Source organism: Sturnus vulgaris, chromosome 4, assembly GCF_052056855.1.
Source record: "Sturnus vulgaris isolate bStuVul1 chromosome 4, bStuVul1.hap1, whole genome shotgun sequence".
In the NCBI taxonomy this organism is placed as follows: Eukaryota; Metazoa; Chordata; class Aves; order Passeriformes; family Sturnidae; genus Sturnus; species Sturnus vulgaris.
In genome coordinates, this window is record NC_142246.1 from 1,217,415 (window position 1) to 1,242,798 (window position 25,384).

General features: G+C 50.4%; 2 long non-coding RNA genes across 2 annotated transcripts in view; both read right to left on the reverse strand.

Moving 5' to 3' along the window:
- The window catches only part of LOC148223825 (uncharacterized), a 43,529-nt gene extending 19,255 nt beyond the window's left edge, over positions 1-24,274 (reverse strand). The window contains exons 1-2 of the long non-coding RNA XR_015802971.1: positions 24,015-24,274; positions 13,918-14,000 (exon numbers count right to left, since the gene is read on the reverse strand). This is a non-coding gene — a long non-coding RNA (uncharacterized LOC148223825). The remainder of the gene's footprint in view (positions 1-13,917; positions 14,001-24,014) is intronic.
- LOC148223826 (uncharacterized) lies at positions 1,578-13,164 on the reverse strand. Its single transcript, XR_015802972.1, has 2 exons — positions 10,942-13,164; positions 1,578-2,817 (listed from the first exon to the last, which is right to left on the reverse strand). It is a non-coding gene; the product is annotated as an uncharacterized LOC148223826 (long non-coding RNA).
- Positions 24,275-25,384: the final 1,110 nt, after the last annotated feature.

Here is a 25,384-nt window from a genome sequence, read left to right on the forward strand (position 1 = left end):
CCAAGCCTGCACACGCAGGTGGCTCCGGGAGCCGCAGCTCCGAGGCTCGGGATCTTCTCCCGTTTCCCTAAAACCCAGAATCCTGCACAATTCCAGGAGTTTATGCCAAAACCCACACCCCGAGCCCTCATTCCAGATCTCCATGCCTTGCCCCACACAGCTCCAGACCCTGCACCGGGTGCTCCCTCTCGTTCCCATGGGATTCCACTCGGGAGTTTTCCCTCTCCAAGGTTTCGGGTGGCCCTGGGCCAAAATCAGGGAGAGTTTCACCTGCACAGGTGGGAGGAGGTGAGAGAGGATCCGGCCCAGCTGAAGGGCCTGTTCCCAGATGGGACATCCCAAAGTCCCCCTCCACCTCCTGAGGGGGAAAGGAGGTGGAAAATCCCCAAAAACCACGGAAGGAGGGAAGCAAAGATGAAGGGAGCCAAGGAAGGGGAGCCAAGGTGGGATTTGCCCCCAGCTGAAGTGGCTGAAGGTTTGTTGGGATGCAGGATGAGGAATTGTCCCCTTCCCTGCCATGTCCACTCATTCCTTAGCCATCAGGAACACTCCAGGGCTTTCCCCATCTATTCTAAAAAACTCCATCTTTTTTTTTGGTTAGTGCTGGAATTTCAGCTTCTTCCAAACTAAGAGGAGATGGTGCAGGACAAAGACAGGACAAACATTCCCTGGCTGCCTTCTCCCAGTTTTTGGCCATCCAGAGCCTGAGGAATCCTGATGGAGATCACAGAGGGACCAGTGTGTGATCACAGGATTATCATGGAATGGTTTGGGCTGGGAGGGAACTTAAATCCCATCCAATCCCACCCCATTCCCATGGCAGGGACACCTCCCAATGTCCCAGGGGGATCCAACCTGGCCTTGGACACTGCCAGGGATCCAGGGGCAGCCCCAGCAAATCTGGGAATTGCAGCCCAGGCAGGAATTCCTTCCCAAGATCCCAGCCCAATCTCCCCTTTCCCAGTGGGAGCCATTCCCTGGGTCCTGTCCCTCCATGGATCTCTCCCCCCCCACCTTCCTGCCTCTGCTGACTCCAGGGATTTGACTCCTGTCTGGTGTCACCTGGGAGACAAAAACAGCCGGAATGTTTGGGTTGGACTGGGAATTTCTGGATAATTAAAGGAGGAGGAGCCAGCGATGCTGACATGGGGATGGACAAGGAGGGGCTGAAACAGGTGAAGGGAGAGGGAAAAATCCCAAGAGATGTGGAAGAGAAAAATGCACAATTTTCTGTCTCCTGTTTCAATAAATAATGAGGATAATCATACAAAAACCCAAACAGGGCTGTTCAGGAAACCCAACATTTGGGATTGTACATTTTAACCCATTCAAAGCATAAATTTAATCTGGTCTTGTGCAACTCAACCATCCAGACAGATCCAAATCCAGACCAGTTCCTGGACCCTAAATGGCCCCAGGACCTGATTCTTCTGCTCTATGGCTGAAAGTATTAAAGGATTAAAAATAATCACAAATAACCCAACCTCTTCCATTTTTCAAGTGGAAAAATCAATAAGGGAAAATAATTTCACGGAGACCACAGAGAGAAGTTGGAAGTAAATCCTTGATTCCAATCCTTAAAATTTTGCAAAAGATCGGGATTTAATGTAAAAAATTCATCTAAAATTGAAGAATTAAGCAGGAAAAAGCTGACTTGGAAAAGGGGACAAGGAGAGTGGCATTTCCCAACCCATAATCAGGAATATTTTGGATCCTATGGGGTAAAACCATTTCTCGAGAGGAAGATTTTGAACCTGAATTTCCTATTTCTCTTCAATCCCACTGCCCTAAATTTCAGGTTTAAAACCCAAACCAGCCCAGGTTTTGTTTTCAGGCTCGGCATAAACGACATCAAAACCCCTCAAAGGTGTTCTCAGGAGCCTTTAAGAAGATGAGAGAGATTTTTTTTTTTTTTATTTTTTTTTTATCCTCTCACTTGGGACACTTCCAGACCTGGAAAAACTTGTTCCGAGTGAAAAACGAGGAGGGTGGATTTGTTGCCAGGAAAACAAGGCCAAAAAAAAAAAAAAAAAAACACCCAAGACTTCCAGAGGGGCTTCAGAGCCCGGATTGATCCCAGCTCTGCACCGAGGGATGATTTTCATCCTTTCCCTGCAGAATTCCACAAGCCAGCACTGGGATTCTCGGTGGGATTCCTCCCGTGGATCCCAGCTCCCTTCCCCGGTGTGGAATGGGAAGGCTGGGAGTGCTGGAGGTGCCATTTGTCACCTTCTCCTCAGAGGGAACTTTTGCCCGGGGTGCAGATGTTCAGGTTGGGCTGGGCCCGGTGTTTTCCAGTGGCTTCCAGTCCCTATCGGCTTCTCCCGTTTAACAAACTGGTGTTAAACCAGTTCACAGCAGGTGTGGCTCCTGCAAGGAATTCCTCTGGCTGTGGGAAACTCGCAGGGAGAAGCAGTTTTGGGGTGGCGTGTCCAGGCACGCAGGGAGCCTGTCCCCAACGTCCCATGGATCCAGGATTGCCTCATCCCGAGCAGCGCCCGGTGGGAACCCAAGGAAAGCTCTGGAAGGGCAGAAGAGCGGCCAATGGATTGATGGAGGAATTGGGAGACTCCCTGGCGAGGAGATGATGGGGGAAATGTTCCATGGAAGGCCCAAGATCTTCCTGGTTTAGGGTTTTCCACGTCTCTTTTCCTTGCTGTCTTCCTGGCCAAACTCCTCAGTTTTGGAGGACTGAAGAATCCAAGGATTCTCTCATCCCTGCAGCACCGTCCAGGTGTCAAACATGGAAGGAAGTTCCTCCAGGACCATCTTCTCCCAATATCCATGGCTCAGGAAGGCTGGACAGCTCTGGTTGTCCTAATCCAGATTCCAACAAGATTGTGAGATCCAACTCGTTCCCCTCCTCCATCCCTAATAGTTTGGATATTTCAATCCCTAAATCGCTTCCCAACGGGGAACGGGAATAATCCAAAATCCAGCCCTTCTGTGGATGCCAAACCTCTCAGAACAAGGAGTTTGTGTTTGTCCAACTCCAAACACAACAAGGCTGTGACCAGGGAATCATGGAATGGTTTGGGATGGAAGGGACCTTGAAGATCACCTCATCCCAACCCCTGCCATGGGCAGGGACACCTCCAGCTAGAGCTGGAATTAGGACATTCCACGTGATCTTTGCTGGAACCTCCCAAAATGCAGATGAGATCTCTATTGATCTCCTTCCAGGATCTGGAGGGGCCTCCAGGGAAGATGGAGAGGGAATTGTTTGTCAGGAATTGTAGAGGTGGGACAAGGGGGAATGGCTTCCCACTGACAGAGATGGGATGGGTTAGATGGGATCTTGGGAAGGAATTCCTGCCTGGGCTGCAATTCCCAGATTTGCTGTGGCTGCCCCTGGATCCCTGGCAGTGTCCAAGGCCAGGTTGGACATTGGGGATAGCGGGAATTGTCCCTGCCCATGGAATGGGGAAGGACTTGATGGGATTTAAGATCCTTTTCCAACCAAACCATTCCATGGCTCTGTATCCTTCCACTGCCTTGGCACATCCCAGGACAGCCATCCCAAAATCACCTTGTCCATCCCCCATGGACATCCTTGGCCTTAGAACCAACTCTCCACCCTGACTAAAGCTGCAGACAAGGCTGGGTTTGGCCAGGAGTAGAATTTTGGCCGTGGCAAACCATCAGATCCCACAACCACTGATTTCCGGGAGCTGATTTTCCTTTTAAATCCACAAATCTCCCTTTAAATCCGACTCCACCGGAAAAAATCCCCACAACAGCACTGAGCTCGTGGCCAAGTGCCCACCTGGTGTCCCAATCCCAGCTCATCCCAGATCTCCAGCTTAAAACCCATCAGGCACAGGTGAGATCTGGGTGATCTCCACAGCCTCGCTGAGGACCTGGCACTTCTTTTGTCCCTCCCGCGTTCCCGAGAAGCCGAACGAGTTTCTCGGGAATTTCGGTGCTCCTGGGTGACGCAGAGCTGCTGCTTTGATGTCCTCGATTCCCTGCACTCAGCACCCGTGTCCTGATCCCAGCTGGAGCAGAGCAGCTCTCAGAGGTGGGGTCTGCTCCAGAAGTTTTGCAACGAGTTCCCTTTTTGCAGCTTAAGCTCTTTCGTGCTCTCTGCTAAGCCAGGTTTAAATCTCCAGCCTTTCTCCGCTCCCCGGGCTCAAAGGTGGAGATGTTCCACACATTAAATTACAGGGGTTGGATCTGAAAGGTGTCACGGATCTGCTCCCAGCATTCCTTTGTCCCGGAGAGCCGAGGGGATTCCATGGAAAGGAGCCTCCCTCTGCTCCCAGAAGGAGCTCCGTGACCTGTCCTCGGACCTTCAGAGTGAGAATTCCAGGGAAATTCCCACCTCCGGAAAGCAGATGTGGAGATATAAAATAGAAGATCTTCAAGATCCCTCCAACCCAAACTCCTTCCACCCCATTCCATGTTCAGGGACTCCTTCCCCTATCCCAGGCTACTCCAAACCCCAGTGTCCAGCCTGGCCTTGGACACTTCCAGAAATCCAGGGGCAGCCACAGCTTCCCTGGTTGTGCTGAATCCCCTTTCCCCAGAATACTTCTAATTATGGATTTTTCCTCCTCACATTCCACACCTCTGCAGGGATATAGGGACACTAATCCCCATGGGATTTTAAGACGTCAAAATCCCTGCTTTTGAGGGAAAACCTCCCTTTTTTCCTGCCTCTGACAGAAAACCCTTCTGGTGCCGATGCCAGGTGTGCAGGCACTCATCCTCCCCTCCGAAATCCAGGATTTCATGGATTTTCAACAGCTAATCCAAGACAAACAAAACCTGCTACAGCGAGAAAACCTCCGGGGAGGTGGGGAACAATGAAAAACCGGGAGAGCTCCGGGATGGGGCTGGGACCCCGCGGGTGGCGGGGCCGGGCCAGCGCTGTCCATGGTACCGAGCGCCGCGGGGGCTGCCCCGGCGAGCCCCGGGGCTGAGCGCCCATCCCGGGCTTCCCAAAAATCATGGAGAAGGTGGATGGGCACCGCTGGGAAGTGCACGGGCTGCTGGGATTGCCCGAAGTCGAGGGGGCTTGGCTCTCAGGTGGTTGTAATTCCTGAATCCTGGAATGGGTTGGATGGGAATTTAAAATTTATCCAGTGACACTCCCTGCCATGGGCAGGGACACCTCCCGCTGTCCCAGGGGGATCCAACCTGGTCTTGGACATTCCCAGGGATCCAGGGGCAGCCCCAGCAAATCTGGGAATTGCAGCCCAGGCAGGAATTCCTTCCCAAGATCCCAGCCCAATCTCCCCTTTCCCAGTGGGAGCCATTCCCTGGGTCCTGTCCCTCCAGGCCTTGTCCCCAATTCCAGCTCTCCTGGAGCCCCTGCAGGGACTCTGAGCATTCCCTGGAATTTTCCCTTCTCCAGGTGGAACAAGCTGTTGAATTCTCATCAGGATCTGCTCTGGGGGGTCTAAAAATGAAATAAATCTCTGAAACAACTCAAAGCATTAAAATGTCACAAAAATCTTTGTTTCAGGACCAAAGGCAAAGCAGTTTTCCTGGGAAAGCCTGACAAAATTCCCATTAAAGGACCGCACTTCCCACACACGGAAAGCTGGAGCTGCTTTGGAGACGTCCCTGAATCTCTGCTGAATCTTCAGTCAGAAATTCTTAAATATCAGAACCCAGAGTGAGGATGGTGCCAGAAAATGGCTGAGGGATGTGAGGAGCCCAGCAAGGCAGAGCTGAGGGGAGCACTCCCCAAGGACAATGCCCTGTCCCTCCAGGAAGGGCCGTGGGACATCAGGATTATCCCAGGAGAACCAGGCTGGGAATTCCCCAACCCAAAGGGAGATTCCTAGAGGACAAGGAGAGGCAAGTAAAAAAAATTCCCCTCATTTCTGGGCAAATCCCCTTTAGGACACGGTGTCCCTGAATCCCTGGGAGTGTCCAAGGCCAGGTTGGACAGGGCTTGGATCCACCTGGGATAATGGGAAGTGTCCCACGGCAGGGGTGGGACTGGATGAGCTTTAAGGCCCTTCCCAACCCGTCCCATTCCATGATCCCATGATTTGTCACATGTGACAAACATGCTCCGGTCACTCAGGAGTCTCTGAAGAGCTGGAAAGAAATCCCAGATCTTCGGGATCCCCAAATTCCTATAAATTACCCTAAAACTTTCCCTTCTTCACCTTTGCCACAGCCAAACCATCGCCTCCAAGCAGCTCCCAGTCAAACCAGTCCAACAATCAGATTCCAAAGGTGTTCCCAGATCTTTCTGGAGCCTGAGGGAGGATGGCCACGGCTCTCCAATGCTCCCAGCCCACAGCCAGTGTCCAGAACCACATCCACCGCTTTTCCAGCCCCCAATTCATCCCCCAAAACCTCCTCAAACCAAACCACAGCTCTCCCAGTCCTGGTATTCCAGGTGCTTTCCTTAAAGATCCCACCTGGGGTTTCCCAGTTTTATTCCCCACCCTCCCAGGGAATAATTCCTTCCCAAATCCCATCCATCCCTGCCCTCTGGTCGTGGGAAGCCATTCCCTGTGTGCTGTCCCTCCATCCCTTGGGAACTGTCTCTCCATCTTTCCTGCAGCTCCTTCAAGGCCACCCTGAGCTCAGCCCAAAGCTTCTCCTCGCCAGGCTGGACATTCCCAGCTGTGCCAGCTTTTCCTCCCAGCAGAGCTGCTCCATCCCTCTGATCACCCCTGGTGCCTGCTCTGGATCTCTCCAGCAGCTCCACGTCCTTCCTGACAGATCCCAGTCCAACAAACCACGGCTTTAAAACCAGCTTAAATCGGTAGGAGCTGGCTGAAGCAAAAACAAGCCCGAAAATGAGGTAAGTGTCCGCAGCGTGTTCTCCACCTGTTTTCCTACAAGGCCACATGTTTCTCACGGAGCCAAAGCCTCGTTTACGTGACCCTGGGCAAATCCCAGCACCTCCCTCTGCTTTGTGTTTCCCAAACGAGAGGGGAGAGAGCTGCTCCCGCTCCTGTGAAGTGCTCCGGGATTTATGGAGGAGGAGGGCGACATGAAACGGGGTAAGGAGGAATTATTTCACCTCGGCATTCCCAAAAATAAAAAAAAAAAAATTAAAAAAAAAAAAAAAAAAAAAGGTCGAGTTTTCCACTCTTTTACTGGCATTTTGTGACTTAGCAGAAGCAAGGGTTTAGGGACCAATAAAAGCCGAGTTCAAGCGTTCTCAGCTCATTACACGTTTTCCCCATGTCTTTGCAGACGCAATTAAAGAAAAGCACCCTAAAATTAACTGGTTTCCAACACTGGAAACCTTTATTTCCTCCCTTCCCTGTCTAATTAGTGCCGTGCAGTCCAAAGGGAGCAGAACTCCAATTTGTAAGTGAAACTAGGCCGAGATTAAAACCACACTCGGCAATAATGGCCCGGTGCTCCTGTAATGCCTCCTGCCTTCAAAGGGCCGAGCCGGGCTGAGCTCATTAATTCTCACAGGTTGGTAATTTGGGGTTATTAACCTCGGTTTACAGCCAGATCCTACAGAGGTGGAAGTGATTTGCCCACAGGCACCGACTCAACGCTCGGGACCCCACCAGGATTTGGGGCAGCGGAGTTGGGGACCCTCTGGAATTCCAGAGGGGAGCTCAGCGCTGGCACAAATGCAGGAGAGAGATCCTAAAAGGGATTTAGGGTCGGCTTTAAAGCTTTTAAAAGCAGAGGGGGATGCACCAAGCTCAGTGGGAGTTGTGCAAGAGCCTCTCCTTGCTCGCCATTCCTAACGCCAGGAATATCAAAGCTTTCCTGTTTGGGGCTCCGTGGTGGATTTTCCTGCCAGGCTCCAGGCCCTGCTGCTTTCCAAGGGGCCTCTCTGGAGGCTGCCTGCCTTTGGAGACTGCCAGGATAAATCACTGGGAAGAACACTCCCCCACGAGGGTCTGCACGGCCAAATCCAGCGTGTTTATCCATGGACATCCAAGATTTCACTCTCACACCGCAGCTCACCTGCTGTGTCACCCCAGAGGCACCAAAAATCCGTGGAAAAATCTCTGTTTTTAGTGAAAATTCCCAGCCCCAAAGCATCAGGACAGAGCCAGAGGTGTCTCAGTCTGTGTCTTGTGTCCCTCCCTTGGTGACACCACCAAGGCCTGGTCTGTGGCTGCTTCCATCCCATGCTCCACATCTGGAGATTCCCATAATAAGCAGGACCAGGAGGCAAAATTCCTGCAAGCCCTTCCCAAACAACAGCTGAAAAGTCAATGAGCATTCCCTGGATCTGGGAAACCCCTATCCTCCAAATCCTGCCTGTCCTTCCCAACAGCAGAGCTGCAGAGGTGCTCACCCTCCCCGTTTTTTTTTTTTTTTTTGGAGAAACTCCTCATCAAGGAAAAAAAAAATCTAAAAAAAAAAATATCAAATCCAAGCCTGAAGCTCCAGAGGGCAAGAGCGAGCATGACTCCAGAGCCTTGGGATCAGGACACTCCCCTGGGAGTGGGGAGACCTGAATTCCAGTCTCCAGCACCAGGGGTTGTTCCCTTTTCCAACCATCAACCGTCCTTGGAGCAGGAGCTGGAGCTCCCAGGTGAATTTCCTGGAGTGCCAGCACACCCAGCCTTGCCTGTTCTTTCTTGCTGACCCATTGAATCCTGGTTTTCCCTCTGCCAGGCCGGGTGGCTTTCCCAAAAAAGGCAAGAAAAAAGGGTGCAAGGAGGCACCTGCCACCACGTGCCTGCAGGTGGGAGATGTGGCTTGGCCCTTTCCCAAGGGAAAAGGGACCTGAGCCTGCATTTCCCACGTGTTGGAGCTGGGCAGGGGAACTGCTGGCAGCAGGAGAATCCTGATCCCCTTGCAGGGATGTCAGCACTTTTTGGGATCAAAAGGGTTTCCGTGCTCCACGTGCTGCCCTCGCCTGAAAATCCCGAGATCTGAAGGTTTAGGAGCACTCAGGAAGGGGAAAATGATCAAGCCTGTCACAAGGCACAAAAATCGGGATGATTCTCCAGGTGTTTGTGACGTCACCTCTGGCCCGTGGATGTTCGGCTCCCTCTTCCAGGGCTCTCCAGGAGCGCCATGGGAATTGGTGGAGGAGGGATGGGAGAGGTTCCACTTCTCCATCCCTCAGAAGATGGCAAGAGGAGGCTACGGAGCGAGGAGAGGGATTGGGATACCCCAAACACGCCTGGGCACCTGCATGAGCTGCGGGAAATCTGTCCTGAGGCACAGGAGCAAATCCTTCTCCTCCAGGGGGCCTCAGACTCCGGAATTTTTCGGGCTGGGTGGATTATTTTGGGAAGTGGGGCCTGTGTGAACACCCCGAGAAGGTTCCCAGAGTGTGGGGAGGGAAAGGCAGGCGCAGTCTCACACACACCTCACACCCACACGATTCCAAATGTTCCTTTCTCACGCCCCCGGAGCGATCCGTCTCCCACAGGGACACTATCACAGCACTGGCATCTCATTCCCAAATCCTCTCCCTGTCCCTCACACTTCCCCCTTCTTCTACCCAACTGTTGGCTCAGGTCCCTCTCCTCAGCAGGTTCATCTCCCTGGATCCATCCAAGCAGGGTTTGGAAGATCCCAGGAAAAGTTCCAGGGGAATTTAATCAGAGGAACCACTTGGAAGATCCTAAGGAAAGATCCAGGGGAATTCAATAAGAGGAACTGTCCAAAAAGAATCTTGGAAGATCCTAGGAAAAAAAATCCAGGGGAATTTAAGAAGAGGAACCATTCAGAAGAGCCTAGGAAAAGTTCCAGGGGAATTGAACAAGAGGAACCATTTGGAAGATCCTAGGGAAAAATCCAGGGGAATTCAATAAGAGGAACTGTCCAAGAAGAATCTTGGAAGATCCTAGAAAAAAAAATCCAGGGGAATTTAAGAAGAGGAACCATTTGGAAGATCCTAGAAAAAGATCCAGGAGAATTTAACAAAGGGAACCATTCCAAGAGCAGTTTGGAAAATCCTAGGAAATGTTCCAGGGGAATTGAACAAGAGGAACCATTTGGAAGATCCTAGGAAAAGATCCGGGGGATTTCAACAAGAGGAACTGTCCAAGAAGAATCTTGGAAGATCCTAGAAAACAAATCTAGGGGAATTTAATCAGAGGAAGCATTCAGTAGATCCTAAGAAATATTCCAGGAGAATTTAATAAGAGGAACAAATTGGAAGATCCTAGAGAAAGATCCATAGGAATTTAACAAGAGAAACCATTCCAAAAGCACTTTGGAAGATCCTAGAAAAAAATCCAGGGGAATTTAACAAGAGGAACCATCCCATCAGCTGTTTGGAAAACCCTAGGAAAAGTTCTCAGGGAATTTAACAGGAGGAAAAAGTTGGAAGATCCTAAAGAAAGTTCCAGGGGAATTGGATCAGAGGAACAAACTCAGAGTGAAAATGAGCAGACCAGACAAAGCCTACAAGTTGGTTGGATGCAACAGGAGAAATCTTGGAAGGATATTTTGGGAATAACGATACAGATGTAGGTGTGGCCACCATTCCTATGTGGATGGCAGAGAAGCTGATCCATGGAAATCCCTCAGGTTCTCAGTCCTGAGGGGCTCTTTCCCAATTTTCCAGCTTGGGATGGGAATTCAAACCTCACTCCAGAGCCTGAGGAACCCAAAATTCCTGCCAGGACACAGCTCCCAGCCCAGGAGCTGAGGCCTCTCTCCAGCCTCCCTCCTCTCCAGAGCTCCACAGGGTTTGGAGATTCCCGATGTCCTGGAGCTCCATCCCACCCTTGTTCCCATGGAACCATTCCAGTGAAGGGAGAAACAGGAGGAAACCCCAAACGTGCTCTGAGCAATTCCCATGGAAATGGGGATTCAATTCCCTTTTTTTTTTTTAGGGAAGGAAGGCTCAGGGTGATAGGTGTGACCCCCCCAACAGTGGGATCCACTCCTCTGGCACCAATCCCAGCTCTGTTTTCCCTACAGGCTGGTTTGGGAAGTGGGAATTTGGTGTTTGGGATCATCAGGTGCCCAACACACCCTCAAACACATTCCTCACTTTGTGCCAGCAGGAAACTTCCCAAAATTCACCTGGAGCAGCCCTGGCAGGGCAAGGGCAGGTTTTCCCAAATCCAGTTCTCCACACAAGCCCCAAATTCTGTGGGATGAGACATTCCACGAGGATGGAGAATTCAGGCCTTCCAAACTGTGGGAGGAAACTGAAACCTGGAAAAAAAAAACGAAAAAAAAAAAAACCAAAAAAAAAACCCCAAAAACCAAACAAAACCCCCAAATGCTCCATCTGACGCTATGGAGTTTCCAAAGTGCTGAGGAGATTCCAAACGTGGATTTTCCCAACCTTTGCCACCACAGATCACAAATCCTGGCTGATATTTTTTGGCACAAGATGAGTGTGGTCCCCTGATCTTCCTAATTATCAAGCTGCTTCCCAAATCCCAAGTTTCCCCCACCAGCTCCTGCTGGAACTTTTGGGAACATTTCCTACAAACAAATCCACTGATCTCCCTAAATCTGCTTCCCAAATCCCAAGTTTTCCCTATCAGCTGCCGCTGGATCTTTTGGGAACATTTCCTACAAATAAATCCACACATTCCCATCTCCTGATCTCCTTAAACCTGCTTCCCAAATCCCAAGTTTTCCCTACCAGTTCCTTCTGAAACTTTTGGGAGCATTTCCTACAAACAAATCCACTCATTCCCATCTCCTGATCTTCCTAAATCTGCTTCACAAATCCCAAGTTTTCCCTACAGGCTCCTGAAGAAACTTTTGGGAGCATCTCCCAGGAACAAACCCACAAACTCCCATCTCCTGATCTCTCTATCAGTCTGCTTCCCAAATCCCAGGTTTTCCCCACCAGCTCCCACTGGATCTTTTGGGAGCATTTCCCAGGAGCAAATCCACTCATTCCCATCTCCTGATCTCCCTAATTAGCAGCCCTCTTCCCAAATCCCAGGTTTTCCCTACCAGTTCCTACTGAAATTTTTGGGAGCACTTCCTACAAACAAATCCACACATTCCCATCCCCTGATCTCCCTGAATCTGCTTCCCAAATCCCAAGTTTTCCCCACCATCTCCTGCTGGATCTTTTGGGAACACCTCCCAGGAACAAATCCACACACTCCCAGTCCCTACAACCCCTCTCTCTCTCCTCCTTTTTGTGGTGTTTTCCTCCCAGTCCCGCGGTTTGCCAAGGACCCCGCCCCTCCCTGCCTGGGATGGATTTCTCGGGAATCGCAGCGGGAGCTCGGCACGTTGGATGCTCTCCCATCATCTCCCTCCCCTTTTCCCAAGGCACACTCGGGGAGCGGGAAATGCCTCCCCGGCTTATCAGGCTCCCGCCCCAGCTGTGCTCCATGTGGGGAAGGAAAACCACACGCGAGATAAGAGATCAGAGCCGTGCCCGGGGAGAACAGACACAACCCCAAAACCTGGGAGAGCCCTCCCGGCTCGGGGTTATCGGCTCTTCATCCCTCGGGAACTGCTGGAGCTGCTCCTCCTCCCAGGAATCCCTCAGGGGGGACCTGCCCCGCGCCGTGACACCGGGGCTTCGGAGCAGGAGGGAGGAGCGGGGCGGTGGAGGTTGATTAATTCGGATTTTTGGGTGTGGTTGCGGCTGGGCTGGGTGGGGGTGTCCAATCCCACCACAGAGCTCGTCCCGAAGGTTTGGGACAGTCCCCTGAGGTCCCTGCCTGCTCCAGGTGTGCTCTGGAATGTTCAAACCATCAACCACCAACATCCAAACCCTCCATTGCCACCGTCCAAACCATCCAGCACCATCCAAACCATCCAGCACCATCTCAAACATCCACCCCCACCATCCAAACCCTCCATGCCACCCAAACCATCCACCAACATCCAAACAATCCAAACCATCTGCCACTATCCAAACCCTCCATCACCACCATCATCCAAACCCTCCATATCCTCCAGCACCACCCAAGCATCCACTGCCACCATCCAAACCCTTCACCACCCTCCAAACCATCCAGCACCATCCAAACTCTCCATGCCACCCAAACCATCCACCACCACTACAATCCAATCCATCCACTGCCACCATCCAAACTTTCCACCATCCAAACCATCCATCAACATCCAAACCATTAATCACAATCTCAAACATCAACCACCATCCAAACCCTCCATTGCCACCATCCAAACCCTCCATTGCCACCATCCAAACACTCCACCACCACCCAAGCATCCACTGCCACCATCCAGACCCTTCACTGCCATCCAAACCATCCAGCACCATCCAAACCATCCACCACCACAATCCAAACCATCCAAACCCTCCACCAACATCCAAACAATCCACCACCACCATCCAAACCCTCCATTGCCACCCAAACCACCCACCACCACTCAAACCCACCCACCACCACAATCCAAACCATCCACCCCCACCATCCAAACCCTCCATTGCCACCACAACAATCCAAACCATCCAAACCCTCCAGCACCATCCAAACCATCCACATCCAAACTTTCCACCATCATCCAAACCATCCATGGCTCAGCCAACCCCCAGTCATGGTCCTCATCATCCCAACTCCAGCTCCACCAGCTTCTTCCTGCCTCTCTGTGGGATGGGCGTGGGGAATGAAGCCCGGCACAGCTGGAAGGGTGTTTGGCTCCAGATGTTGCCCCTCGTGCCCTGCACGGGTGAGTCTCTCCCAGGTTTGGATCTCTCCATCCAAGCCTGGCAAAGCGCTCCCCACACCCTCCCAGTGTGCTGGAAAAATCAGCTCCCCCACCAGTGCTCGGGTGTTCCAGGCCCTTTGGATTTAAAACAGGGGGGAAAAAGGGAATTAATTCCCTTGGGGGAACCCAAGGGACAGGAACCCAAGCCAAGCCCTCCACGGGATGCATTCCCAGCACTGGCAGGGCAGAGGAATCCAGAATTCCTGCAAATCTTTTCCGTGGAGGCTCCTGCGGGAGGTCCTGGTTCCGGGGGGGAATAAATAACTCTGGATGTGTTACTCACAGATGGGCAGGGCTCCAAGGCTCTGCTTGGGGCACAGCAGCTCCTGCTGCTTCCCTCACCTTTTCCTTGCTGCTGTTCCCTGATCCATGCCTTCCTCGGCACGGGAAAGGCACCTTCGAGCTCCCCTTATTTGTGTTGTTGGCTGAAGGAATAAAGTAAAGAAAATAAAATAAACAAACCATTTTTCAGAGTGAGGGGAGAATAAATTGCGAGAGTTATCTCCTCGCTTAATTTGTGGCAGGATTTCTACACAAGAAATAAAAAATCATGGAATTGTTTGGCTTGGAAGGGACCTTAAAGCTCATCTCAATTCCAACTGCTGCCATGGGCAGGGACACCTTCCCCTAAACCATCCAAATCTCAAACCTGAGATTTTGAGGCTGCTCAGATCTAAAACCTGTTTTTTTTTTTTCCTAGATCTAAATCCAGATGTCTCCTTTCTGAGAAGACCTCACACAGCAAAGTTGTCTCAGCAATCCAGGATTGGTGTCCCGGTGCTGTTCCCTTGGGATGGGATGTACCTGGCACTGGGAACCTCCCAAACCCCACTGCTCCTTTCCTGCTGCCATGGAATGAGGCCATGAACAAAATAAGTTGGATGTAGGAGGCTGGGATATCCCAGGAACAATGTTGTGGATCACAGCTGGTTCATGGAATCGTTGGGGTCGGAATGGATCTCCAAGTCCAGCCTGTGCCCGATCCCCACCTTGGCACTGAGTGCCACATCCAGGAATTCCTTGGACACCTCCAGGGATGGGAACTCCAAACCTCCCTGGGCACTTCCAGAGCTTCCCAAGTCTTTCCATGAGGAAATTCCTGCCCTGAGGCTGTTCCCTCTCTTCCTGTCCCTGTTCCCTGGAAGCAGAGCCCCAACCCCCCCCCAGAGCTGTCCCCTCCTGTCAGGAGATTCCTGGAATTCTCCATCCCTGTGCCAGACCTAAAGCTCGTTCTCCTGAAGACTGACCCTCCCAAAAAAAGAAAGAAGGGAAGATCTGGTGATGGAAGCAGAGCCAGATCCATCACCAGATCCCTCCCTACAACCAGGAAAATGAGTTTTCCATCCTCAGCTGAAGAAAGAAATCAAATGAGGCTCAGCTCCGTGACCCAAGCAGGAAAAGCCACAGCAATTTCATGGATTCTGTTTGGAGCCTGGTGAACCAGCTGGGAGACAAAACACATAGAGCCTCTTATCTTTTTCCTGAAAAAAAAAAACCAAACCAAAAAACCTGATCTTGGAACCTTTGGAGCCTCCCACCAGCGCCAGGAGCAACAAGACAGAGCCTCAGAGCAGAGACAGGGACCCAGCTCCAAAAAAAAAATCCATTCTGGGCTCCAATCCCTGCCAGTTCTGTGGGATTTTAGCACCTATGGAGCCTTTTTGAAGCCGAGCCAGAGGCAGCAGTTGCTGCTGTGGGAATGGGACCAAGGAAGTTGTGTCTGCTCCATGTGGATGAGTCAGAGCAGCTCCAGGAAGGAGAAAGGAGGAATCATCTCCTGAACCTTGGCAAAGGCTGGCTCTGGTGGCCAAGGTCTGGTGGGGAGAACCCTGAGGGCTGTTCCCAGCTCTGGATGATTTGGAAAAATCCTTTCAGTCCCTCAAATGAAAGGGTGAGGGTTTATAGGGAGGCCCAGCATGGCTACGCTGAGCTACAGGGAAAATATTTCCCCCCAAAAAAAGGGGATTTTGGCCATGGAGAGAGTCCAGAGGAAGCCCCAGAGCTGCTCCAGGAGCCAGGCTGGGAGAGCTGGGAATGTTCCCCTGGAGAAGGGAAAATTCCAGGGAATGCTCAGAGTCCCTGCAGGGGCTCCAGGAGAGCTGGAATTGGGGACAAGGCCTGGAGGGACAGGACCCAGGGAATGGCTCCCACTGGGAAAGGGGAGATTGGGCTGGGATCTTGGGAAGGAATTCCTGCCTGGGCTGCAATTCCCAGATTTGCTGGGGCTGCCCCTGGATCCCTGGGAATGTCCAAGGCCAGGTTGGATCCACCTGGGATAATGGGAGGTGTCCCTGCCTCGGAATAGGAGTGTGGAGCTGAAGGAATGTCAGAAATTGAAGCCCTGCCGTGATTTTTTCTTTTTTTTCTTTTTTTTTTCCATGTCCAGCCAGGACAGATCCCGTGGAGGTTTCCCAGCACAAACCTGTTGCTCCTGATGTGGGATTGGATCCCCTGGAGCTGCTCTGCCCCAGCTCCAGCAGCGCTTCAGAACCACCCTTGTTTTTCTGACCTTTTTTTTTTTTTTTTTTCCTGATATTTCCACGTATCCCGAAATAACAGGAGCAGGAATGACAGCGAACAGATCTGGCATTTAATGATGTCCTCGATGAGGAGCCCTTGAGCCCTCGGATCTCCCAGCAGGTCCTGGACTGTCAGAATTTATCTGCTCATCTATTTTCGGGCTTTTTTTCTTGGACTCTTTCTTGTAAAAATCCACATTTCAAGGCCCTGAGTCTCAACTTCTCGCTGGTTTGGGGTTGCAAAAATCAGGCCCCAACACCCCAAAAAAATGGGTGTAAATCACAAATTAATTCCCACACATCCAGCGGACCCAGGTGCTTCCCCAGGAAGAGCAAAGGCTCCGGGATCATCCTCCAGGAAGGCAGAAAACCCTGAGGAACTCGGGTGGAGCTGCAAAGGAAAATTCCATTTTCCTTCAAGATTCCCATCCAGGCCTCGGAGGGAAGGAGAAGCTCCATCCCAAATTTTTGTCAGGGACAAGGCACCATTCCAGCTGTGCCAGAAAACGGGACAACAATGATTCCTGCCAGGCTTGAACCCCCACTGGGAAATGTGGAAATAATCTGCAAATCCCAAATAATTCACCTCTGAACGTGACCTTTCCCTGGATTTGCCCCACCATAACCACGGATCCACTTTTTCCCACTGCCTCTACACGAATCCAGAACCTGGAGGCTCCAGAGAGAGAGGGAATATCCCAATTTTTTTTTCCTTTTTAAACACCTGCAGGGGTTCAAATCCATCCTCAGAGCTGCTCTTTTCCATCATTACAAGCGAGCAGGGAGCGACTCCACATCCTTGGCCTGAATCCTGGTGAAAAGCAAGAAAATTTCCTGGCATTGGAGACCAGCCAAGCCGGTTTTGTGATTGAGAAACCACAAAATCCCACAAATACAGTGATTTTTCCTCTAGAAAAGATTCCTGGGGGTGGCTCTGCCTGTTCATGATGGAAAAATGGATTCCCGTCCATCCAGGGTGATTTTTTCCCCCCCTTTTTAAAATTAAATTCCCTGAATGAATCCTTCAGGAATCAGATGACAAATCCTAATGCTCATCCCAAGGCAGCTCTGAATCCTCTGGGTTTGCTTCAGCCTGGATCCCAGCAGGGAACAATTCCCAACAACCCTGAGAGCCCAAAAATGGGGAGATCTGCTGCCCTGGGCTTCAGGATGAGGGAAAATCCATTCCCAGCATGGAAATTTTATGGATCATTTACTGGGATAGGCCCAGCCAAAAGAGAAAATAAGACATGGATACACTGGAAAAAAAATACAGTGGGAAAAAGGGGAAAAACACCTGGATGCTTCGAGCATTTTGAGGAAAACGTTTCTTAAAGGAAAAATAAGAGTAGGAAATTCTAAATTTTCCAGGGAAAAACGGGTGGAGCAGTTCCAGGAAGGGTTAGGTTGGATATTAAGAAAAGATTCCTCACCCAGGTGGAAAAGATTCCTCATCCAGGTGGGGCACTGGAACATCATTCCAGGGAATGGTCACATTCCCAAGGCTCCAGAGCTCCAGGAGCATTTGGACAACGCTCCCAAAGGGACAGGATGGAATTTTTGGGATTTTCCTGAGCAGGGAAGGAGTTGGATCCATGATCCTTGTGGGTCCCTTCCCACTCAGGATATTCCATGGTTCTAAGAGAGTTTTGGTATTCCCAAAATCCCTGACAAATTCTCCCAGGACACTTCGTGGATTTTGGATTCACCACCTCCCAATTCCTCCAGGCACAAGAAAACTTCTCCAAACCAAAAAAAAAAAAAAAAAAAATTCCTCCTCCTCTTCCAGAGGCAAATCCAGCTCCAAGCCCAGAGAGGATCCAGAACAGCTCAGAATTTTTTTTTTTTTCAGGACAATTTGTCCTTGGAGACATCCCAGACCCCAGGATGGAAATTCCCCAAATCCCAGCTGTCCCAGGAATTAAAACTCATCCCCGTTTCACCTTCATCCCCCCTTCCAGCTGAGAAAATTCCTGCTGTTCCCAAGGATTTGGATCCACCTCATCTGCTCTTAATCCCAAATTTCTCCCAGATCTTCCCAGACTCCTCCGCTTTTCCCCAAAAAGTCCAAACTTGTCCTTGGCCGCCCTTGCACGATCCAGAGGGGAATTTTCTGCCCAGTCACCACCTCCCGAACTGCCCTGTCCGTGCCTGACCTCTGTGCCAGGATTGCAAAATTCCAACCACCCCCCCCTTCCCCTCCTCCTCCCCCCCCCAGGAAATGGATGTTTTCCTCGGGATAATCCTTAGGAAACGGGAGCTGGATCACGGACAGACCCCACCGGCTGCAAAAATGTTGGGCTGAGTCACGGGAGCAACACCCGAGAAGGAAATTGCCACACGGCTTCTTGTTGTTTATATTAATTTCTATATTTCTAAATTAATTTATTTCTTTCTATTGTTTCCTTGGCTACAGGTTGTTGGTGATTTTTTTTTTTTTTTTTTTTTAATTAAGGGGCGAATTTTCATCTCATTTCTTGCCAGGGTCACGAATTTCACCTCAATTTTTGGCCAAGATCAGCTGATCCAGGTTTATTGAAATAACCCCTGAAGGTCAAAGCGCTGAGATTTTTCTGGGCTTAATTTTCTAATTAAAAGAAAATTTAAAATAATATTTTAATTAATTAAAGTAAATTTTTTTTTTGGTTCTGTTCAGCCAGAAATGGTTCTGGTCTTGTTTTTAAGATAAAATTATATTTGAGAGTATTTTTTTTTTTAATTACAGCTTTTAACTCACTTCCAACTTGTTCACATTTGTGGGCACCTCTTCCTTTCCCCAGATTTTCCAACACAAACCTTTCCAAGGAATATTAGGGAAAATTCCTGATCCCCAGCTTTGGCCAAACCTGAGTCCAGGATCTGTCCCTACATAAAGGACAAGGTGGTGGCCAGGGCTTTTCCAACTAAAACTATTCCATTATTCCATGACTTTGGCTTTCTAAATGTTTTAAACACATTTAAAAAATTAAAAAAGAAAAAAAAGAAAAAAAGGAAAAAAAATAAAGAAAAAAAGGAAAAAAATGAAAAAAGAAATAATCAAAAAATTTTTAAAAAAGAAAAAAAGAAAAGAAAAAGGGAAAAAAAAAGCAAAAAAAAAAAACGCAAAAAGAAAAAGCAAGGCATTGAGAAGGGAAAGAAATAATGGAAAAATGCATTAATTTTACCATGGAATGATTCAGGAAAAGACTTTAAAGATTTAATCTCAACCTCCAGTTTCTCTAAATATTCCCAATTATCATTCTAGGATGCATAAAAACTAAAAATAGCTCCAACTCTTCCTCACGTTCAGATTTTGTGGATTTCTGACAAAAATCCCGAGGTTTCCTTGTCCTTTCAGATGGAATTGGCTCCACGGTTGAAAGTCAGAGGGACATTTTTGGGATATTGGTGACCTTGGGAAAAAAGGGAATTTGCAGCAGCAAAGCAGAAACATCAGGGAGAGCAAACACAAATCTTGGGAAATGGGATTTGTGTTTTCCAAGCATCCCGGAGCAGAACAGAAATCCCATTTTTTTGGGGGTGGGATTCACCTGCACCAACCTTTGGGTCACAACTGCTCTGGTCAGAACCTGGGGACAATTTTGGGTGACAAAGAGAGACCTGGAGGGGCTGGAGCATGTCCAGGGAAGGGAATGGAGCTGGGAAGGGGCTGGAGAATTCCTGAGGGAGCTGGGAAGGGGCTGGAGAATTCCTGAGGGAGCTGGGAAGGGGCTGGAGAATTCCTGAGGGAGCTGGGAAGGGGCTCAGCCTGGAGAAAAGGAGGCTCAGGAGGGACCTTGTGGCTCTGCACAACTCCCTGAAAATTTGGAGCCAGGTGGGATTTGGGATCTGATCCCAAGGAATCCTGGCCTCAAGCTGGGCCAGGGGAGGCTCAGGGTGGAAATTGGGAAAATTCCTTCATGGAAAGGGCGGTCAGGGGTTGGAATTGTCCAGGGAGGTTTGGAATTGTCCAGGGAGGTTTGGAATTGTCCAGGGAGGTTTGGAATCCCCAATCCTGGAAGGATTTAAAATCCCTGTGGATGTGGCACTTGGGGACAGGGGTGGCCCTGGCTGTGCTGCTTGGACTCCAGGATCTCCGGGGGTTTTTCCAACTAAAAGAATTCCATCAAATCCACGATTTTGACACTTCCCAACCTCCTCTCTTCACACCCCGAGAGTGGCCTTGGTGCCTCTCCAGGCCTGGCTGCACCAAAAACATTCCAAAGCTGGAATTCCACCTCTGGCTGAGCTTCCCAAATCCCGAGATGATGGAAAGGTCAACCCTACCCTCAATCCCATCCCTGACCCCACCAAATCCTTGGAATCCTCCTGGCCATGGGGTGGCCGTGAGGGATTGACTGAAAGCCACCCAAAAATCAATAAAATCCAATCAATAAAATTCCAGGTGAACGTGGGAACAGGGAATGGCAGAGCTGGGAGATGCCAGAGGGGGAAAAAGGAAGCAGCAGCCTGGATGAGCTGAGGAAAGCTGGGAAAGGTTGGGATATTGCAGAGATTTTTTTTTTGGGATAGAGTGATTGAAATCCCTCCAAAAATCAGGGCAGGGATTAAGCCTGGCTTTGGATAATCTTCAATTTTTGGATAATCTTTAATAATCAGGTCTGAGATCTGGAAGGAGCCACGGTTGCTTCATCCCAGAGCTTTAAAAGCCCTCTCAGAACCCAAATTTGGCTTTAATCCACCTCTCCTTAATCCACGAGGAATAATGAGCAGAAAAATCGTGGATCTCTTGGAAAAGAACCGATTTTCATGACTGCATTTTAATTATTTGATTACTATTAACAATAATATTTATTTTCTAAATACAATTCAATAACAGTACTAGGATTAAGATATTTTAACAATCTCTTTTTAAAATAGAAAGGTCCTTTCCCAAGCCATTCCATGACAAAAGTGATGGATTTTCCATCTTTTTCCCATTATTTCCTTCCCTTATGCACTTCTCTTTTTTCAGTTGATGCGTCTAAAATACTGAGAATCAAAATTAAAATCACAAACTCAGAAAGATCTAAAAAAAAAAATTGAAAGAAATTAAAATTTCAAGATATGTCTCCCAAAACATATCCACTTTTTTTTGGGAAGATAATGGAAAATTTCCCTTGGAATAAAGGGAAATCTTCACACAGCTCCACCAAGCTGTGGGAAAAGTGAAAAAGAGGAGCCAAATTTTAATTCCAATTAATTTCTCCGACCTCTTTGTGCAATTCCCTCACCTGTATCCCAGGTAATGCCTCCAGAATTCCAAACCCAATTAAGGGCACCTCATCAAAGCGTTTCAGACAATCCCTGCTGGATTCGAAGCTGGGAAAGGCAGGGATTTGGTGATGAAATTCCTGCACAAAGGAGATTTTAATCCTTACTCGTCACTCCCGAACTCCCCCACTTTGGGATTATTCCTCAGTTGGAATTTGCCTTTGGTGTCCCGGAGAGCGGCGCCCACAAAGGAACGCGGGAATTTTTTATCCCTGGGGAAAAACAGGAGCTGATCCCGTGTGCCCTGTCAGGATTAAATTCCAGTCAAATCGCAAGTGAATTTCCATCCCAGGACAAAATCATTTCTCAACGTGCCCAGTTCCAAAAAAAAAAAAAAAATCCACGGAGCAGCTGCAAGTTGGGTTTGGAAAATGGATGGCAAAGGCTGCAGCAGCTCCCCTGGGAATATTCCCTGCTTGGTGGAACACGCTGGAATTCTCCTCCTGGATCCCTTGGAGCTGCAGCCTCTTGCTCAACAGCTGTGGGGAATGGGCAAGGAATTCGGATGGATTCCATGGATTTAAAGGTCTTCCCTTGTCCTGGGAAGGGTGGAAGGGCTCTGGATCTGCTGAATGTGGTCACCCAGAGAAGCTGTGGATGCCAAATCCCTGGAATTGTCCAAGGCTGGGTTGGACACTGGGACTTGGAGCCACCTGGGATACTGAGAGGTTCCTGAACATGGATGGGGTGGGAATGGGATGGGATTTAAGGTCACTCCCAATCTAAACCATTCCAGGATTCTGGAGCCTCTCTGCTCTGGGAGAGCTGGGAATGTTCCCCTGGAGAAGGGAAAATTCCAGGGAATGCTCAGAGTCCCTGCAGGGGCTCCAGGAGAGCTGGAATTGGGGACAAGGCCTGGAGGGACAGGACCCAGGGAATGGCTCCCACTGGGAAAGGGGAGATTGGGCTGGGATCTTGGGAAGGAATTCCTGCCTGGGCTGCAATTCCCAGATTTGCTGTGGCTGCCCCTGGATCCCTGGCAGTGCCCAAGGCCAGGTTGGATCCAGCTGGGACAGTTGAGGTGTCCCTGCCATGGATGGGGTGGGAATGGCCGATCTTTAAGATCCCTTCCCACCCAACCCATTCCATGATCCTGAAAGTCTTGGCATTCCTGGGACTGGAGACAGGAAAGGCAAAGCAAAGAGGAGTTGGAAACGCTCTTGGATTTGTGAGTGGCTCTCGGGACAGGGAAGAAGAGGAGAACATTCCCAGATTTATTTCTGCCGGCACACACAAGATTTACTCCTGCCTGGCTCCCTTTCAGGTGCCGTAAATCCAGCCCCGCTATCTTTTCACAGATTGTCTTCCTGGATTTATCAGGAAGGAGTTTATGGATCAGAGCCCCCTTTTTGCTCCAGTCCCTCCTTCCCAGGAGCTGAAGGACCAGCCTGGGCTCCGGGCTGTGTTTATAAATTTGTGGATGGGCTCCATTAATGGAATCTGATTTATGGCCCAAATAAGAGACTTCATCAATTTTCCTCTGGACCTCTCTCCGTGGGACATAAATTTTCCTGTTGCTACTGGGTTTGGATTTCTAAGTGGATTTATCGGAGCAGGGACTTTGCTCATTTGTTTTACAGCTCTGCTTGTCTGTGGAATAAATATCCTCTGGAAGTTTTTCTCCCTCTCCTTTGCTCCCTCGTGGCAAACACCGGCTCATATTCCAAGGAGCCACCTCGCTCACTGCTTAGCCAGGATATTTGGGGTTCCTGTCCTAAATTATCCTGTTTGCAGGACATGGATCATGGGAAAAGACCCTTTTAGAGCATCAAACCCCAAAATTTGTTGGCTTTGGGAAAAAAATTTATGCCTGTGGATCTTTTTTTGGGATCCTTTGTCTTCTCCCTGCTCCTGGCACTGGATGGTGCCTCCTCCTGCTGTGGAGTGGTGGGAAGAGAGTCCACACAAACAATTCCCTGCCTCACCAACTCCTCAGCTCCTGGATTATCCAACTTTTCCTTAAAAACCTACAGATTCCATGGATAAGGCCATGAGGGAGCTTGGAATTGAGTGAGAAGCTTTGCTTGTCCCAGGACAGGAGGGAAACCAGGCACAGTCCTGGCAGCAGGATCATTGAGCTTGGAAAATCCTCCAGGATCATCCAGACCAACCTGGGACCAACCCCCACCTTGGCCACACTGAGTGCCACATCCAGGAATTCCTTGGACACCTCCAGGGATGGGGATTCCAAATCTCCCTGGGCAATTCCAAGGCCTGACCACCCTTTCCATGAAGAAATTCCTGCTGGTGTCCAACCTGAGCCTCCCCTGGCCCAACCTGAGGCCGTTCCCTCTTTTCCTATAATTCCCTGGGAGCAGATCCCAAATCCCACCTGGTTCCAAATTTTCAGGGAGTTGTGCAGAGCCACAAGGTCCCCCCTGAGCCTCCTTTTCTCCAGGCTGAGCCCCTTCCCAGCTCCCTCAGGAATTCTCCAGCCCCTTCCCAGCTCCCTCAGGAATTCTCCAGCCCCTTCCCCAGCTCTATTCCCTTCCCTGGGCACGCTCCAGCCCCTCCACATCCCGAATGGAGCGACCCAGAACTGGACACGGAATTCCAGGTGCGGCCTCAGCAGCGCCCGGCACAGAGGGAAGGGCAGAGCTGCTCCTCCCTCCCTCCTTCCCTGGGGATGTGACACGGGACAATCTCTGGACTCATTCCCAGCCCTACCTGTGCACGTGGGGCCGCGGGAGGTGACGCAAGGCCAGGATTATCCAGCTTTTCCCGCTGTCTCCTCCCGCTGTCCATGCCCTGAACTCCTGCCCGGAACACTTTCTTCTGCAACTCATTTCTGGAGCCTCCCAAAACCCGGCCAAAGGCTCGCCTGGCTTTTTGTTGTTGTTGCTGCTGCTGCTGGTTTCGCCCGGGGCCGGGAGCACAATTCCATGAACCAGGAGCGCAGGCTCCCAGGAATGCGGTGCGTTACGACACCGCGCCGCAGAGACCGGGGCTATTTACATAAGAGATGAGAAAGCCCGGCCAATTAGCTGACAAAGGCAAGGGCGTGCTCGCAGGGCAATCAGAGTTCACACTAATTAACAGCAAGCCATTAAGAGCTCGCCTCCAAATGCGCGTGGAGGAGGAGGAGGAGGATGAGGGCGGGGGAAGAGGGACACGGTGACATTCCCGAGGGCGCAGGGACGTGCCCTCCCCAGCCGGGTCTCCAGGGCGGGATGGTTCCCAGCTCCTGGATGGGGAATGGGGGCGGTTTATTTGGGATCAGAGCGCTGGAACTGCAGCCCAGCTCTCTATGTTCCTTTATCCATCAACAATTCCCACCTGGAAGTCTGGGGCGATGAGATCAGGGAATGGGAACAGTTCATTTGCGGTCAGAGCGCTGGAGCTGCAGCCCAGCTCTCTGTGATCCCTTATCCCTCACCCATTCCCTCCTGGAAATCTGGGACAATGGGATGAGCTAATAGGGAATGGGGGCAATTCCTTTGGGATCAGAGCACTGGAGGAGCAGCCCAGCTCTCTGTGATCCCTTATCCCTCACCCATTCCCACCTGGAAGTCTGAGACAATAGGATCAGCTGCTGAAGAATGGGGAATGGGGGCAATTCCTTTGGGATGAGAGCGCTGGAGCTGCATCCCAGCTCTCTGTAACCCCTTATCCCTCACCAATTCCCTCCTGGAAATCTGGGACAATGGGATGAGCTCCTGAGGAATGGGGGCAATTCTTTTGGGATCAGAGCACTGGAGGATCAGCCCAGCTCTCTGTGACTCCTTATCCCTCAACAATTCCTACCTGGAAGTCTGGGATGACGGGATCAGCTGCTGAGGAATGGGGAATGGGGGCCGTTCCTTTGGGATCAGAGCGTTGGAGCTGCATCCCAGCTCTCTGTGACCCCTTATCCCTCAAAAATTCTCTCCTGGAAGCCTGGGAAATAGGATCAGCTGCTGGGGAATGGCGGCAGTTTATTTGGGATCAGAGCCCTGGAGCAGCAGCCCAGCTCTCTGTGACCCTTTATCCCTCACCAATTCCCACCTGGAAGTCTGGGACAATGGGATCAGCTGCTGAGGGATTCACTCCAGTGTGGA